Below are 15,676 nucleotides of genomic sequence, written 5' to 3' on the forward strand. Positions count from 1 at the left end.
ATACACACACATCCTTTTGTATATATATACACATATACATATCTAGAAGATATATGTATATATGGTGGAAATTATAAGAATTAATAAATGCTTTTTAATTTTTATTTATTTTTGCCACAAAAATCTTTATTGTTTCATTTGGTCCAATTCCTGGGAGAGGGCTCTAGGGTGGTTAAAAGAATGACTAGTAGTTTCAGGAAGAGGCTCAGGTAAAAGCCAGAGACACCAGGGGATGCAGAGGGGCCTCTGAAAGGCCTCTGGGCTCCAAAGACTCTTAGTCATGCTTGAGGGTGAGCCTTTCCAAGAGATACTCGCCCAGCCCAGCCTGGGGGCCAGCCAGCCTGCGGATGTTAGTCAGGTGGTCACGCATCTTCTTTTTTTTTTTTTTAAATATATTTTATTGATTTTTTACAGAGAGGAAGAGAGAGGGATAGAGAGTTAGAAACATCGATGAGAGAGAAACATCGATCAGCTGCCTCTTGCACAATCCCTACTGGGGATGTGCCCGCAACCAAGGTACATGCCCTTGACCGGAATCGAACCTGGGACCCTTGAGTCCGCAGGCTGACGCTCTACGCTCTATCCACTGAGCCAAACCGGTTTTGGCTCACGCATCTTCTTGATCAGTTTCACCTCCTCATCCAGGAAGTGGTTCTCCAGAAAGTCACAGAGATGAGGGTCTGCACGGGTAGAAGCCAGGGCATGCAGCTCCAAAAGGGTCTGGTTCGGGTTCCTCTCCAAGGCCAGGGCGGCTTCCATGGCATCCTGAGTTTTGGCCCAGTCATCTTGGGAAGGTTTCTGCACATCCTGGAAGAGAATGCAGCTGCCATGCTTGTTTTGCAAATTTAAGAGATGCTCAGAGCCCTCGGCACTTCTTCTCCACCAACTCTCAAAAGAAGTGGCCCACACCCTCCAGAGCCACGTCGTCGTGGTCGAAATAGTAGCCCAGAGAGAGGTAGGTATAGGAGGCCCGCAGATGTAGGTTGGTCAGGCGATTGGCCGCAGTCTCCACCTCGGTGGAATAATTCTGATGAGTTTGGGAGCTCATGGTTGTTCAGCAATAAGGAGTTAAGGTAGGAAAAAACCCGGTGTGTTGGCTGGTCCCAGAGGTGGTTCTGAAGGTGGTGACTGGATGAGATGCAGGAGAGTGGCTGGAGGCTGGAAGAATGGGCGTCCCTGGGTCTGTTCCGTCCAAACACTGTTGAAGCAAGAGACAGATCCGGGACCTCTGAAGGCACTGCCAATAAATGCTTTTTAAAATTGTACATAGATATCTGATTATAGAAGGCGGATTAGCTAATACATTAATTTCTTCTTCTTCCCTAGGTCCCTGTCAGAACCATAGTAAGAGCATATAAAAGGTATAGAGATCCATGCGAACAGAAAGAATAGGACTGAAGTCAATAGCAAATAAGAGATTCTGCCCATTTCTGGAATGCAGATTCGGCAAATTCAGCAGCTTAAGAGAAACGGCTTCTTTGCATGCAAAGTGGGGCAGAGACAAAAGAAATCAGATTTGCCCAGAGGAATCCCAGAAAGACTTAGGATTCTGGCATGCCAGGTAGTGGGTGGTATTGAGGCTTAGGGCTGAAAACATGGAGATTTTATGGGTCAGTTGACTGCCATCCATTTCTTTGGGCATAAAATGTCAGCATCCTGGTTTCTGTCCTGAGCCAAGAGGTCAGAGGTGACTTCCCAGGGGACCATAAGATTCCTAGAAAAAAGGCCTCCACGTACTTATTGTACGAAGAACTAAAAAGATAAAATCAAGAAAATCTCCCAGAGAATAGAACAGAAAGATAAAGACAGAGAAAAACACACACACAACCAACAACCCAAAAACAACATTTAAAATATCCATGCAGCATAGAGGATTAAACCAGCAGGGTCAACATCAGACTGGTAGCGATCCAAAAAGCTAGAATAAAGAAAGTGAAGGTGTAGGGAGCGGTTATAGGGTTAAGCCTCGGACTGACCTGCTGGCAAAGTCACAAACAAGTCCCAGCTTGGAGGGCGCAGTCCTCTAAGCATAATTAAGCTTGATCTTGTGACTGCTCCCTAGATCTTTCCTGGGTAGCTAATGGGCTGTGGGAGGGGCAGCAAGTGCTGCCAAAACAAGTGAAACTTATAAGAACATTGTAAATTACCTTGTTTGCCCCTGACCATAAAATAAACCATCAGCTTGCAGTCTGGATCTATTCTGTGGCCTCAGCCAGAAGATCCACCTAGACCCAGCTTATTCTCTTGTCTGTCTTTTTCTTCATCCTTCACCAGCCCTCCCTCAGGCTCGCGGAACCCTTGGCTGTGCTGGCGCGGCTCATGAAAGTGAAGAAATTATCATAGAAACAACATAAGGAAACTTCCCAAGATTACAGTCTGTTCAAATAATCAATTTCTCAGGGAAGCCTTTCCCGGCCAACTCATTTAAACTGCAGCCCCTCCACCCAGCACTCCTTGCATTTCCTCCTCAATTTATTTTGTTCCATGGAACTTATAAGTACCTGGCATGCTATTCATTTTACCTGTTTAATGTCTCTCCTCCCCATTCGAAGGAAAGCTCTATGCAGGCAAGGAGTTTTGTCAGCTTTGTTCAGAGTGGCATCCTCGAGGGCCCAGCTAGCAGTGGTCGGCACGGGAGGTGCTCAGTAATTATTGGTAAAGTGAATGATCAAGTGAATGATGCGAGGGATCTAAATTCTCATCTGCCATGGAAAGAATTCAGTTGATAGTGCCTCAAATTGGTTCATCAATAAAACATTCCTTAAGCCTATAATTTAGAAAGAACAGGCAGCCACCTGAAGGAACCAATAAGAGAATTTCAGGGGCTGAGCTGCGTGTGAGCATTAGGATGAGAGAGCAGGAGTGGGAGGGCCAAGTCACTGTCATTTCCATTAGTTTTTGCAAACTGTTTGCTGTTTTCACCACGAGCCTGTACTGTTTATTTTTTCAAACAGTGTATATGTCTTAGAAAACATTTTGAATTTATTTACTGGAAATATGTCATATCTACAATAATAAATCTAACTGTTATTGAGCACTTATTGTATGCCAGGCATTGTGCTAAGATTTATATGGATCATTGAGGAATGTATTACATATCTGCTGCCATTTTGCAAGGATTAAAAACATCTAGATTTAACCCAAAATTAGGGGGAAAAAAAACCCTTCAGTTCCAAAATATTAATGTTTAGGAACCTAAACTCAATTGCTTCTCAATGCTCACAGCAAAGATATACATTTGCTATGCCTTCTCAGGTCCTTAAAATGCAAGGAAAAATAATAATTTTTTTAAATAAAGTTTTTATTTATTGGAAGTCCTCATAGAATTGCAAAAACGTTTGTCAACGGAATTTGTAGCAACAGGAACTGAAGAAAGTGAGGGGGAAAACGTCAGTGCCATCTGCTTGCTCTCCCCCTGCCCTGCTTTCCGCTCCCCATCGCTCTCTCAGCCTGCTCACCTGACGTGAACTGGACCTTTGTGCCAGGACACTTAGGAGATTTTCACAACATGGAGTGGCTTCTGGTCACCTGGGGGCCTCAGCTCTGACCTGCTTCCTTCTGCCTGTGCCCGGATTCTCTGGTACGATGTCATGTACCAGTTGATCAGGGGCACACAGAGCCAGTCACCACTGCAAACCATTCTTCACACTTTCCAGAGGTGAAATGTAAACATTACTAGTTGTTTAAGAATATTCATTTTAGCACAAGTCTTTTGCTTCGATGCTTCTGGTGTTTAGACTGGGCTATGGATCTGTTGGAGCAGCCTCTCCTTCCCCTTTCCTTTTTGCTTGGCTCAACTCCTTCCCATCTCTCAGGCTCCAGCGTAGATGGGTCCTCCCTGCAGGAGCCTACTCAACACGGGCACCACCTAAGTGGGGAGCCCACATCTCCCGCAGCCCCCGGAGCATCCCTCTGACATCTCACTTTAGACACTGCATGGTTGCTGCCATTTACTTGTAGTCTCCTGTGCTGGACCGTGTGCTCCATGGGAGTAGAGACTACGCTATTTGTCTGCTAGCTCCAGTTCGTGGCACATAGCAGGTGCTCAATGAACATTTGTTGGATAAATGTGTGCATGCATGAATGAATGAAAGTAACTGTCAATGTATTCAGTTCCGCTTCAATTTGCATACTGAGTATGCCCACATACTGAATATGTGTGAAAATTAACAACAGAACAACTGCACAATTGTGCTTAACAATTACTGAGTTAAAGGCTAATGAGTTAAAAATGTTGGCCCAGATCCAGAAGTTCAGGGGAAAAGAGATAGCGAGAAGGCTGTGCATATTTCCCGTGTCCTGTAGGAAACGCATATTTCCTAAGCTCTTTTCCTCCAGCAATTTCCTACGTAAATTGAAAATGCACCATATAATTTTATAGCCCCATGAAAGAAGAAAATAAAATGCTTTCAAAATGGTGTGTGCTACATGCTACAACACTGCCTCTTATTTATGGCTTGACAAATAGCTGAGGGAAAGTTGTTATATTTTCCTATTTCTTCAGAGCCTTTGAAAAATGGTTAACAAAGACCACATTGAAAACTTAATTTGCCTTATCACTCATGAGATCAGGTTCTGGATTTATGCGAAGTGAAACGTTTTTCAATACAGCCCCTCCCCCACTGGCCTCAACCCTTCGGCTGGGGCACAAGATGCCCCAGAGGGTCATAGTCGCTTCATGCTTTTTCTATTGCTCTTCATTGGACTAGAGCTAATGTGCCCTGAATGCCCTCACGAATGATATGAAAAAGCTGAAAGAGAAGTTAAACATGGTTTTAAAAGTTTAATCGAAGGCTAGTTGAAAGTTGATTGTTTAAGGAGGTGTGGTCCTTTGATGATTATGGAAAAATCCGGAAAAAAATTCATTTTTTAGTTCAAGTGGTGTGACAGGTTAAGGAATAACAAATCATAGAGACGAAAATTCCTTGAAACTACCTCATGGGCATACTAATGACTAGTAAAAAGAAACAGAATTATTCTACTTTGATGGCTTATGTGTTTTACATGTGATATTAGCTTTTTGGTTTGGTTAGGGGAAAGGATAAATTAGGATGCTATTCATAAATTTTGGGAGAATTTTCATTAGACTTTGGCTCAATGTCTGTTTTCATACGAAAGTTATTTCTTTGGTACGGAAAGTGCTTCTTTTAAACAGGATGTATCTTTGAGTGGAATGGTGTTCCAGGGACATATTTAGTTAAAAGTTGAAACAGTTTTGGTCACAAATCATGTTATCCATTATACCACAATAATAGCCATATTTTCTTTCATTTATCCATGTGAGATAATAATGTGCTATTTCATTTACTTCTTGACTAGCTCTATTTTGTGTACTAGCTTCTGGCTAGAATTGTAATTATTATTATAATAATTATTATTTATGCTTATATGAATGGCTGTGTTTTTATATTATCTTACATTTAAGAAAAATATATATTTAATCTAACACACACACACACACACACACACACATACACACACATCTTCTGTGACTGTGAAATAGGCAAGCTCTCTCATGAGATTCCATTGCTGACTGTGGGTTTGCAGTTTTGCTCTTTGTTGGCTTCAAATTCCACGTGGTCCTACTTTCAGCCCAGGAAGTTTCCCATTTCTCTAAGGTGGAAGTCTAGCAGGAAACTGTGCCCTGGTGAGACGTGGAAGAGCCAGGAGGGGTTCCCCCAGCCAGTACTGTTTCCTTTACAGGCTCTTATCCTAATTTTCACCATTTGGGATGAATTCCTTTGTGGAGACCTTAGTATCACAGAATCCTGGAATTTTAAACCTAGAAGGAATATTAAACATCTAATTGAACCATTGTCCTCAGTATGTAGATAGAGAAACAGTTCTGGCCAGGGTTTGCTACACTCTGGGAGTCATAGAACCAAGCTAGAATGAAGAAGGCTCTCTGAGGGTCAGTTCCGCTGTCTTTCACTGTGTTCATTCAGTTATGCATTCTTAATTTTTATTTTATTTTATTCATTGACTTTAGAGAGAGGAAGGGAGAGAGAGAAACATCGATCTGTTACTCCACTTATTTATGCATTCATTGGTTGCTTTTTGTGTGCCTCAACCCGAAACTGAACCCACAACCCCAGTGCAGGGGGACGATGCTCCAACCCAGCCAGGACCCTTTTATTCCTCCTTTAATTGATGGCATAGCCAGGATTCTTCTGGGAGGCAGTGAGAAAAGCCCAACTTTTCACACTTGAAGAAGAGAAACAACTTTACTAGCCTCTGGGCACAATAGGGTCCAGTGGCTCAGACAATGTCTTCAGCACCTGCTCTGTCTACAGGTCTTATCTGTGCTTCCCTAGGTGCTGGCTTCATTGTCAGGCCTGATTGCCCTGGGCTTTTGCAGGACTTATAGGCATGCACCCTACCAGTTTTAATTCTACCAGAGCAGTGGTTGGCAAACTCATTAGTCAACAGAGCCAAATATCAACAGTACAACGATTGAAATTTCTTTTGAGAGCCAAATTTTTTAAACTTCAACTTCTTCTAACGCCACTTCTTCAAAATAGACTCGCCCAGGTCGTGGTATTCTGTGGAAGAGCCACACTCAAGGGGCCAAAGAGCCGCATGTGGCTTGCGAGCCGCAGTTTGCCGACCACAGTACCAGAGTGAGAAAGGCTCACTTTCCTGGTATCTAATGGAATGGCCTTGGTTATGCCTCTGCTTGAACCAATCAGAGAATGGAGAGATATCAACTGCCCTGGCTTAAATCTCATACCTTCCCTTGCCATCAGGGAGTGGATGGCAGAGCCAGCTAAATCTCATGGGCCAAGAGTGAAGGAGAGGAATTTCCTCATAAACAAACCAACAAACCAACAAACAAATAAATAAAATAGAGCACTCCTACCAGAGGAAGATTAAAAAAAAAGAAGAAAAAAAGGCTGAGTAGTTTAAAGCATCCAGTGTACACACCCAGGGCAGGCTATGTCTGAGACACTGAGCTGGGTGTCTGTCTCTTGTGTAGCATCAGTTATTCATTCATTTGTTTATCAGATGATTTTTCAAAATGAACATGCGGGCAGAAAGTTGAACCTACAGAGGTGGGGTACAGGAGAGCTTCTGTGGGATGTATAGAGGGAGTGTAGGGGGTGGTTTGGAGTCCAGGGCCCTGAGTAGCAGAGGGAAGTAAAGCCTCAATGAAGGCGAGATCTGGAGCAACGTCATGTGAGAGACTGCCAGGAAGAACCTATCTGCTCATCCCGTGGAGACTGGTCATAGTTATTCATTCAAGCACTTCTGGAGGGGCAACTGTGGCCAGCGACTGTGACTGCAGCTAAGGATACAAACATGGCAAGACAGATCTACCTTCATGATCACCGGGGGTCCACCTTACACAAAGGTTAATGACAGTTGTGGTCATTGGTATCAGGGAGAAGCCCAGAGTGTTACAGAAGGATATACACTAGAGGGCCTGACCATGTGGAGGTGAGGATGTGGCAGGGAGAGCAAGGTAGAGAAGGTGCCCTAGAAAGCAGAACATTGAAGAATGAGGGTTGCTAGGGTGGAAGAGGGGCCTGGAGAAGGAAAAGAATTCCAGGCAGAGAGTACTAGAGCCTGGGGAACGTGCTTGAGGTGACAGAGAAGAGAATGGTGCATCCCCAGCTCCCCTGGGAGGCAAGCCAGTGCGGTGGGAGGGCAGAGAGGAAGGCTGGGCAGAGGCAAGCTGGAGAAGGGAGCAGGAGCCAGGCCTTGCCACGTGATTTGAGCCTTAGGAGAGATTTTGATTTTGGTCTGAGAGCATGAGGTTTGTCATCAGGTTTTTTTGTTTTTGGTAAGATCACTCTTGCTGCAGGTAGAGGAAGAATTGAAATGGCCGGGGGTGGCGGGGAGAGAGACTACACAGACAGAACATTCGAGGTGATAGTGGCTTGGATTGTAAGTAGTGACAGCAGAGATGAAGAGAAAGCAGCTGTGTTCCAGGGGTTTTTGAATTTCCGAGTTTTGTAAAGATGTCTTCTGCAAAAGTTGGACAGGCAGTACAATTGACTTATAGATTTGTGGACGTTTCACATTTTCATTAGCTGGTTGAATTGTAGGTTTTATTTTCCATGACAGTATTAAATCGGTTGGGGATTAGGCTGAACATAATTGCTTTATGGCCAAGGGTATCCCATTGTAATAAATAAAAGCCATATATCAGCCTGCCAAGTGCTTGATTTAAGAGTGCAAGGCCACTGGGAACTTTACTGAGCCTACAGATTTGGTGACTAAAGTAAAGAAATGGGGCTTTAAACTCTGGTGACCCCGCAGAATGTTCTGGGTCCTATAACCAGCTTGTTTGCTGCAGTTTTGATAATCCCTTAAATCGGTTAGAGCTCATATTCTCCTGAAATATATTGTTGGATTGATAAATGGGATGAACAGCCAGGTTCAGATGCTCTACAATGCAATGGAAGCGTTCCAGCTGATGGGGGCCGAGACCCAGGCTGAGTGCACTGTTATTACTGTGGTCCCTGAAAACCGGCTTTAGAAAACCAAAGCCTTCCTTAGTGGAAGCTATGATTAAATGTGCTAGGGATGTGCACCCAAGAGAAGGGTGATACTGAGCAGCGATTGCATAGATAGTCTATGGATGTTCATTATTCTAAAGTTGAGAGAGTGGGAATAAAGTCGGGGGACCTGAGATTACATTATGGCTCTAGCTCTGTCTCTTATACTCTCTGAGCCTCAGTTAACCCACCAGTAAAGTAAATATATAATAATAATAATAATAATACCTGCTATATTACCCAGACCGGCACTGAAGATGAAAATAAATGACATTCATGAAAGTGCTTTATAAGCAAAAATATGAAGATGCAACAAGAATTGTCATTATTTGCTCCATCCAGGCAGACTAAATTGTGCCGTGGTAAGAAACAGCAACATCTCTGTGCCTTAAAACAAGATTTCATTTTTGCCCCTGCGATGTCCACTGCCCAATTGGCAACTCTCAGGGCATTTGCCTTTTATTCATGTTGATGGAGTAGGAGACTTTATGGAGCCTTGCTCACCTGGATCTCACCTCACTGGCTCACCCTGCTGACCGAACCATTGTGACACACACCTGTTGTTTCTCCCCTCTTCTGTGTCCATTTTCCCTTCTGCAAGACCACTTGGAGTTTTTACTGGGACATCACCCATTTCACGATTCACACAGAGCTGGTCCCCCGCCCCCCAGACACTTACAGAGGGCCCCCATCCTTGACTGGCTCTGGGGATAGATATGTAACCTACATTTGGCCAGTGTGTCTTCTCCCACCCCCACCCCACCCCCACTCCCAACCCCCTGGCCAGAATCACTGGTAGAATGAGTGGGCTGTGATCCAGGTTGGCCCAACAATATCCAACCCCAATATTCTGTTGGAAATATTGGAAAAAAAAAAAGTATATTTCTGCAGAGGTTTTGAGACCAAGAGGGTACATGTCTGGGACTTCTAGCAGCTGCCTTGCCACCACCAGAGGGGAACCTATCTGACGGTGAACCCAAAGAGCCAAACTTCCTTTCTTTCTCTCCCTCCCTCCCCCCCTCCCTCCCGCCCTCCCTCCCTCCCTCCCTCCCCCTCCCTCCCTCCCCCTCCCTCCCTCCCTCCCTCCCCCCCTCCCTCCCTCCCCCTCCCTCCCTCCCTCCCTCCCTCCTCCCTTCCTTTCCTTCCTTCCTTCCTTCCTTCCTTCCTTCCTTTTTTCCTTCCTTCCTTCTTTTTTCTTTTTTCTTCTTCTTTTTTTTTTTTTTTGGAGTAAGCCATTTCAAACTGGATGTATGTGCCTTGTGGTTGAAAGAGCCCTGGCTAACATAGTCACTCATCTCCAATAAAAGTGCTGCCAGCCTGGTCAAGGACCTGGCAGTGCAGGTGAAGACAGGCATGCAACACCTTCACTCCAGTTGTGATCAGTCACCAGGGAAAATCGAAGGCATGAGAAATCTGTCTCCTTGCTTATTCTCCTTTTCTAGTGTTCTGCTAAGTGGCCCATCATTCTTTGTCCAAGGAGACTAGCATCCTTTGGCTACCTAAGGAAACCTAAGAGGATACAGAATTCAGTGGACAAGGCCTGGGCAGGAGAGGACAGCAGGCGGTCTACAGAATGTTAATGAGATGTGGTGCACAGACTGGCTGCAGAGGTGCGTTTAGTTTAGCTCCATTAGGCGGGTGGGCGACAGGTGGAGGCTGGAATCTGAAGGAATGGCAGGAGTTGGGTGCTGAGCCAGGAGGAGTAAGGCCACCAAGAGGTCCCATACTCCAACACTGTGATGCTTTCAACCAAGGTCAAAGTCAGGAGGAGCCTGGAGCAACTGGGCGAGGGTTGGACTGAATGACCGAGTCCCCACCAGCAAATAAAGCCAGGGGACATCAGGGACCCCCTACGACTGTCACTGGAATAGAAGCGACTGCATTTTGCTGGTTTTTCAGGGGCAGGCTTCTTTTAGTAATCAAATCCACTGAGCTCAAACATCGCAAGCCACAGTGTGGAAAAGAGTCTATACATATATTAATGGCTTCCATGCATGGAATGTACAACCAAAATGGTGTTTGAAACCCTCATACCTTTTGATCACAATCTGTGGATATCCCTGTGTGGCAAATGTCAAATAATGATAGAAAACACACACTGACGTATTTAATCCTCCTCACGACAACACTTCTAGGTGATTGCTGTTATTTCTATTTGAAAATGAAAAAATTGATCTCAGAACTATTTATTATGTGACTTGCCCAAGGGCCCCCAGCCAGTTAGCGACAAAGCCAGGATTCAAGCCAAGGTAGTCTAGTTTCGGAGTCCACACCTTTTACATTAGATGGTATAATGGGAAGTCTTTCCCAGTGTCCCTGCACTTTGAACAGTAATTGCTCAAGGATGACATTACCTAACTTTAAGAACTACACTTGTTCAGTAAAAAGTAATCATATATAGCCCTAGCCAGTTTGGCTCAGTGGATAGAGCATCAGCCCGAGGACTGAAGGGTCCTGGGTTTGATTCTGGTCAAGGGCCCGTACCTCGGTTGCAGGCTCAATCCCCGGCCCTGGTCAGGGTGCGTGCAGGAGGCAACCAATTGCTGTGTCTCTCACATCAATGTTTCTCTCTCTGTCTCTCCCCCTCCCTTGCACTCTCTCTAAAAATCAATAGAAAAATATTGGATTAACAACATCATCATATGTAAATAAATACACTTGATATAAAGCACATTCCTTCTGCCCGCTTGTCTAGTCTTCTCCTTCTTTCTTTCACTTTCCTGAAGTTTCATTCCCTAATCTATAGTCTGAGTTTGCATCATGTCTCACCGACTGGAATGTTATTCTTTAGTTGTGGTTTTATTACTGCCCATACTTCTAGACCACTTAGCATTCCTGAATTCACAAGAGTCAAGTGCCCCTAGCCCTACTGAAAAGCAATCGCTCATATGAAATGCTACATAGGCTGAGACTCACTGCCCATGCAGCCCCAGGGTCCCCTGTGATGGCAACGCTAAAGCCCTTTTGTGGGAGGGCCTGCAAGTCCTCCCTGGTACTCGCAGAGTTGGGGGTGCCTCCAACCACTTTCTGTAAGGTTCTATTTACACAGCTCTCCCTGGGGTCCACCTCCCTCCTGAGAAGTTTGGCTCTTTGTGGGCAGGGATGAAGTCTCATTGACTTTTATTGTCCCAAACAATATCCTGTACAAACTAGAGGCCCCACTGCTATTTGAACTTAGGTTTAAACTTAAAAGGTTTCTTCTCACAGTAACTTTTGTAAGCGTACTGCTTATTGTGTGAAAGCACTAGTTTAACTTTTCTAGAAGAAAAAACCTAATTCAGATATTGTTTAGTGAGTAACCGACTCCACAATGTGCTAAAACTTTTATCCTATTCACCGACATATCCTATTCTGGACATATCCTTTTTTATTCTTTTTCAACCCAAAGATTCCCTCTTGGTTTATTTTCATTTTCAGGAAGTAATTTCTTCTTATGTGCTTTTCTATATTAATAAAAATAAAAAGACTAAATGCGGGTTCTATTAAATGCATTTGGCCTGTCTCCCTCACAGCAGGAAATGGCTTTCCCTCCTCTGAATTCTTGAAACTTGTTGCATAAGCAATATAGTTGGTTCTTTTCAAATGCTGCCTGTATTTCTTCACTTGCATAATCTTCTCCAAGGGGACAATCTTTTAAAGGGCCTCGTGGTCTAGAGCTCAGCACAAAGTAGGCACTCACAAAATATTTGCTGTGAAAATAAATGAAGGAGTGGAGTAAAACCTGACAATAGATTTCCTGACAGGAGATGTTTTAATATGGGCAAGTCCTTCCTAAGAAGCTAAATGCAGAAGTTTTCATGACAATGGTAGTAGCACTAACCAGATTTTAGCGGTTTGAGAATCCTGGATTTTCTCATCCATCATCAGTGGTTGAGATGTCTAAGTGATTTGGAACGTGGTGGACTAATTCTGCCCCTGCTTATGGTATTTATGAAATGAAAGACTCCTATGTAGTAGTGCCTTTCATTCCTTATTTTTTTTCTCCAAATGGTTGGATATCTCTGCAAATGTTACTTGAAAGATAACTGGTATGTCAGTTACTTCGCTGACAAACTTTGTCAATGCCAGCCTTCACTAGAAATTCTCTAGTTTTAAACTATTATTTCTTTACATTTTCTTCGAAGGTCATCTTTATAGAATGAAATGTCAGGCCACGAAAGATGAATTCAGGGCAGCCGACTGAAGAAGTGTGATACTTTAAAGCTTTGTGTCAGTGTGTGTAGAAGTTTGGACGCACAATATGCAGAAGGGTGACACGATGACTTCCAAAGGGACTGCCTCTCTCCTTGACCTGTTTTGACTAAAATTTACTTAATGGAGTTATGACAAAGAGTAGGAACCAAAACACATGGGGATCACAGAGGCTGTTATGTTTATTGTGCAGAACAGACAGTGATAATCCACTAGAGAAATATTTCCAACAAGCAAGCGATTCAAAGTACAATCATAGACAGCAACTCTACATGAAGAACAAAGAATAAAGTTAGAAGACACTCAAAGGAACAGGGAGAAAGTCAACTGCAGTTCAACGTCTTGATACTTTTCTCCTGCAAACATGCAGAAATGGTAGAAAAGTTAAATGTCCAGTCTTACTTAGCCGAGACCAACAACAACAGCAAAGAACAGTCCTATAAAATTTATCTCCCACAAAAATAAACTATATATATAAAAATTTTATGATGTTCTTACTGTTCCATTGGCCACAAGCTTTTTTCTTTTCTTTTCAGTATGAAAAATGAGGTATACTGGGGCTTAAGAGGTAGTAGTGTGTTTTGATTGTACAACATAGAGGAAATAAAAGAGTAACTTCATCAGAGATGGAAATTGCTCGGTTTCCGAGTTTGGCCAACATGAGCAACTGTGTCAGTTTTATGAGCTGGCCAATGAGGTTTCAGAAAGGCCCAACCAAAGACATGGGACTGTTACTTTTATGAGCCACTGTTTATTTGCTTATTTAATGCACAGTTAACAGTGATGTTGAGCTTTCATTCTCTCCATAGCTCCTCTGGTGATTCACCACAGTGAGCCATCTGCCAGTCCAAGAGAGGTATGCGGTCTTTGAAGCTACCTCCCTGAAGTGGCTGGAAGAGAGATGGTTTTGAGTTTCATTTGGCTTCAGAACTAAAAGCCACACTGACACATGCCCTCATGAGAAACTACCTCCTGGCCCAGTTGATAATACCATGTTCAAGAGTCAGCACACGCACTAGGAGAGAAAAGAATAAAACTCTACATAAGAAGCGCTTCAAATAAATCTGGTTGAGACATATTACAAAAATCACATTTGTGTAAAGTACATGAAAATCTTTGTCAAGCATTTTCTCATATTCCACTAATCTTAAAAACACTTATTTCTGATTGCATCGCAAAAGCCCAAGCTTGTTGCCTCTCACCTACAAAGCTTCAAGTTTCTTTGAAGGTTGGCTTTCTTTTATTTATTTATTTGCAAAAGTATGTAAAAATGTGTTCCTCTCTAGCAAACGTTTTTTACAAAAATAGCTTTGACTAGGGATAGCTGCAGTTTGAACTATGTCAAACGTTGACAAAAATGAAGGCTGCAAGTAACAAGTTCATTCCTTTTGAAGTCTGGAGGTAGGTCTTTGCAAGTCAATTAGTCCATTTCCTTAAACAATTCATCTGAGGTACAAACTTGGAGGGTGATATTTAAACATTACAGTCAAATTCTGTGTGCTGTGTAGTGCGATTGAGGAGAATGATCCTTAAGAACCTAGGAGCGACTTGGTTAAAAACAACAACAAAACTATTCAAGTTAATGTAGAAATCTAGCAGAGAAGCTGAAACAAGTATTTGCAAAATTTTAATTAAAAAAAAAAAAAACACCATAGAAAAATACATAGCCATGCTGAAACACAGTAAGGAGACTGCTTCGTTAACTGTGGTTTAAGTGTACACAAAGAACCGCGGTTAGCATCACCTACCCATGAAGTTTGTCTTTCTTGCATTGTTTGTGTATAGCAGCATGTAAAAAGTACTAGACTGTAAATTAAGTGTAACATTCAGAGGTAGTATTGAGTAGTGGGGATATATTGCATCTCTGGCTAAAAGTGCAGTTTGAATGAAGAGACGGTGAACTGAAGCCAAAGAGAAACACCTCAGTCAACCATCCTATGTCAAAACGCGTTACCTGAAGTAACACATAAGCTTAGTTTGAGGTAAGTGGTATTTAGGTCTTTCACGGAAACTGATACACAATGAAAAGAGGCAGAGAGAGAGAGAGAGAGAGAGAGAGATGGCTTTTTTTTTGGTTTGCTTTTTTAAAGTTGTAGGGTAACTATAGCAAAAGAAATTTAGATTTCGCTCCTACCTCATAATTCAGGTGAGTTCATCATGCATTATTGTTGTACCTTTTCATTAAATTACAAAGAAGATGATTTTACTTGTCTAGGTTCCTTCAACGCTTGGAGGCTGACAAGTGTGATGTATTGCTGAATGGCTTTTGGCTCTGTGGGAAGTAGATCCTACCCGGATGAGTGTTTCTCCTGAAAGAGTGTGACAGGGCCAATGGGTTCCCCTACTGATATGCGAGAATCATACATATGGGAGCTGGCGACACGCGTGTGCTTACTTCCCTTTTTGAAAAAATGAGCATAACCTTTTCTGGTCTGTTAGCTGAATGAAAGGACACATCAGCATTTCGTCTGGTTTAGAAATAAAAGAGTAAAAAAAAAAAATCATCAAGTGTCTACAAGATTATACGAAAAGGAGAGAGAAGTCGTATCTATTCCTATCTTTGGTTCTAAACAGAAACCTCCCTACGCGAGCGGGTTGGGTGGCGTTGGGGCCACAGTGTCACACACTGCGCCTTTCCTACGTGAATGCCCAGCGTCACGGGTGTGACAGGATTCTTGTCTGTGTGCAGTGCAGTGATCGACTAAACCTGATTCAGAGTTTTTCTCACCCACCCACTCCTGCTTATCAGATCAACGAACTATTAGTAGGCTAAGAGAAAAGAAAACAGTAATTAAAAGTTGCATTGTTAAATGGTGTCCCCTGTGTTTACAGCAGTTTTTCACTAAACCTGGGACTGTGAAGGGATTACAAAGAAGGTGATTAATATAGTCCTTTTTAAGGTTATGTGATTTCTCCCCCCCAGCCCCACCCCGCCCCCACCCCCCCCTGCCCCACCCCAGATGAAAGTGGAAAGACCATGGCAA

At 43.2% G+C, this 15,676-nt stretch overlaps 1 pseudogene; it reads right to left on the reverse strand.

Annotated features, from left to right (window-relative positions):
- Positions 1-274: 274 nt before the first annotated feature.
- LOC103292565 (ferritin light chain-like) lies at positions 275-1,048 on the reverse strand (annotated as a pseudogene).
- Positions 1,049-15,676: the final 14,628 nt, after the last annotated feature.

Source organism: Eptesicus fuscus, chromosome 7 (genome assembly GCF_027574615.1).
Source record: "Eptesicus fuscus isolate TK198812 chromosome 7, DD_ASM_mEF_20220401, whole genome shotgun sequence".
Taxonomy (NCBI): domain Eukaryota; kingdom Metazoa; phylum Chordata; class Mammalia; order Chiroptera; family Vespertilionidae; genus Eptesicus; species Eptesicus fuscus.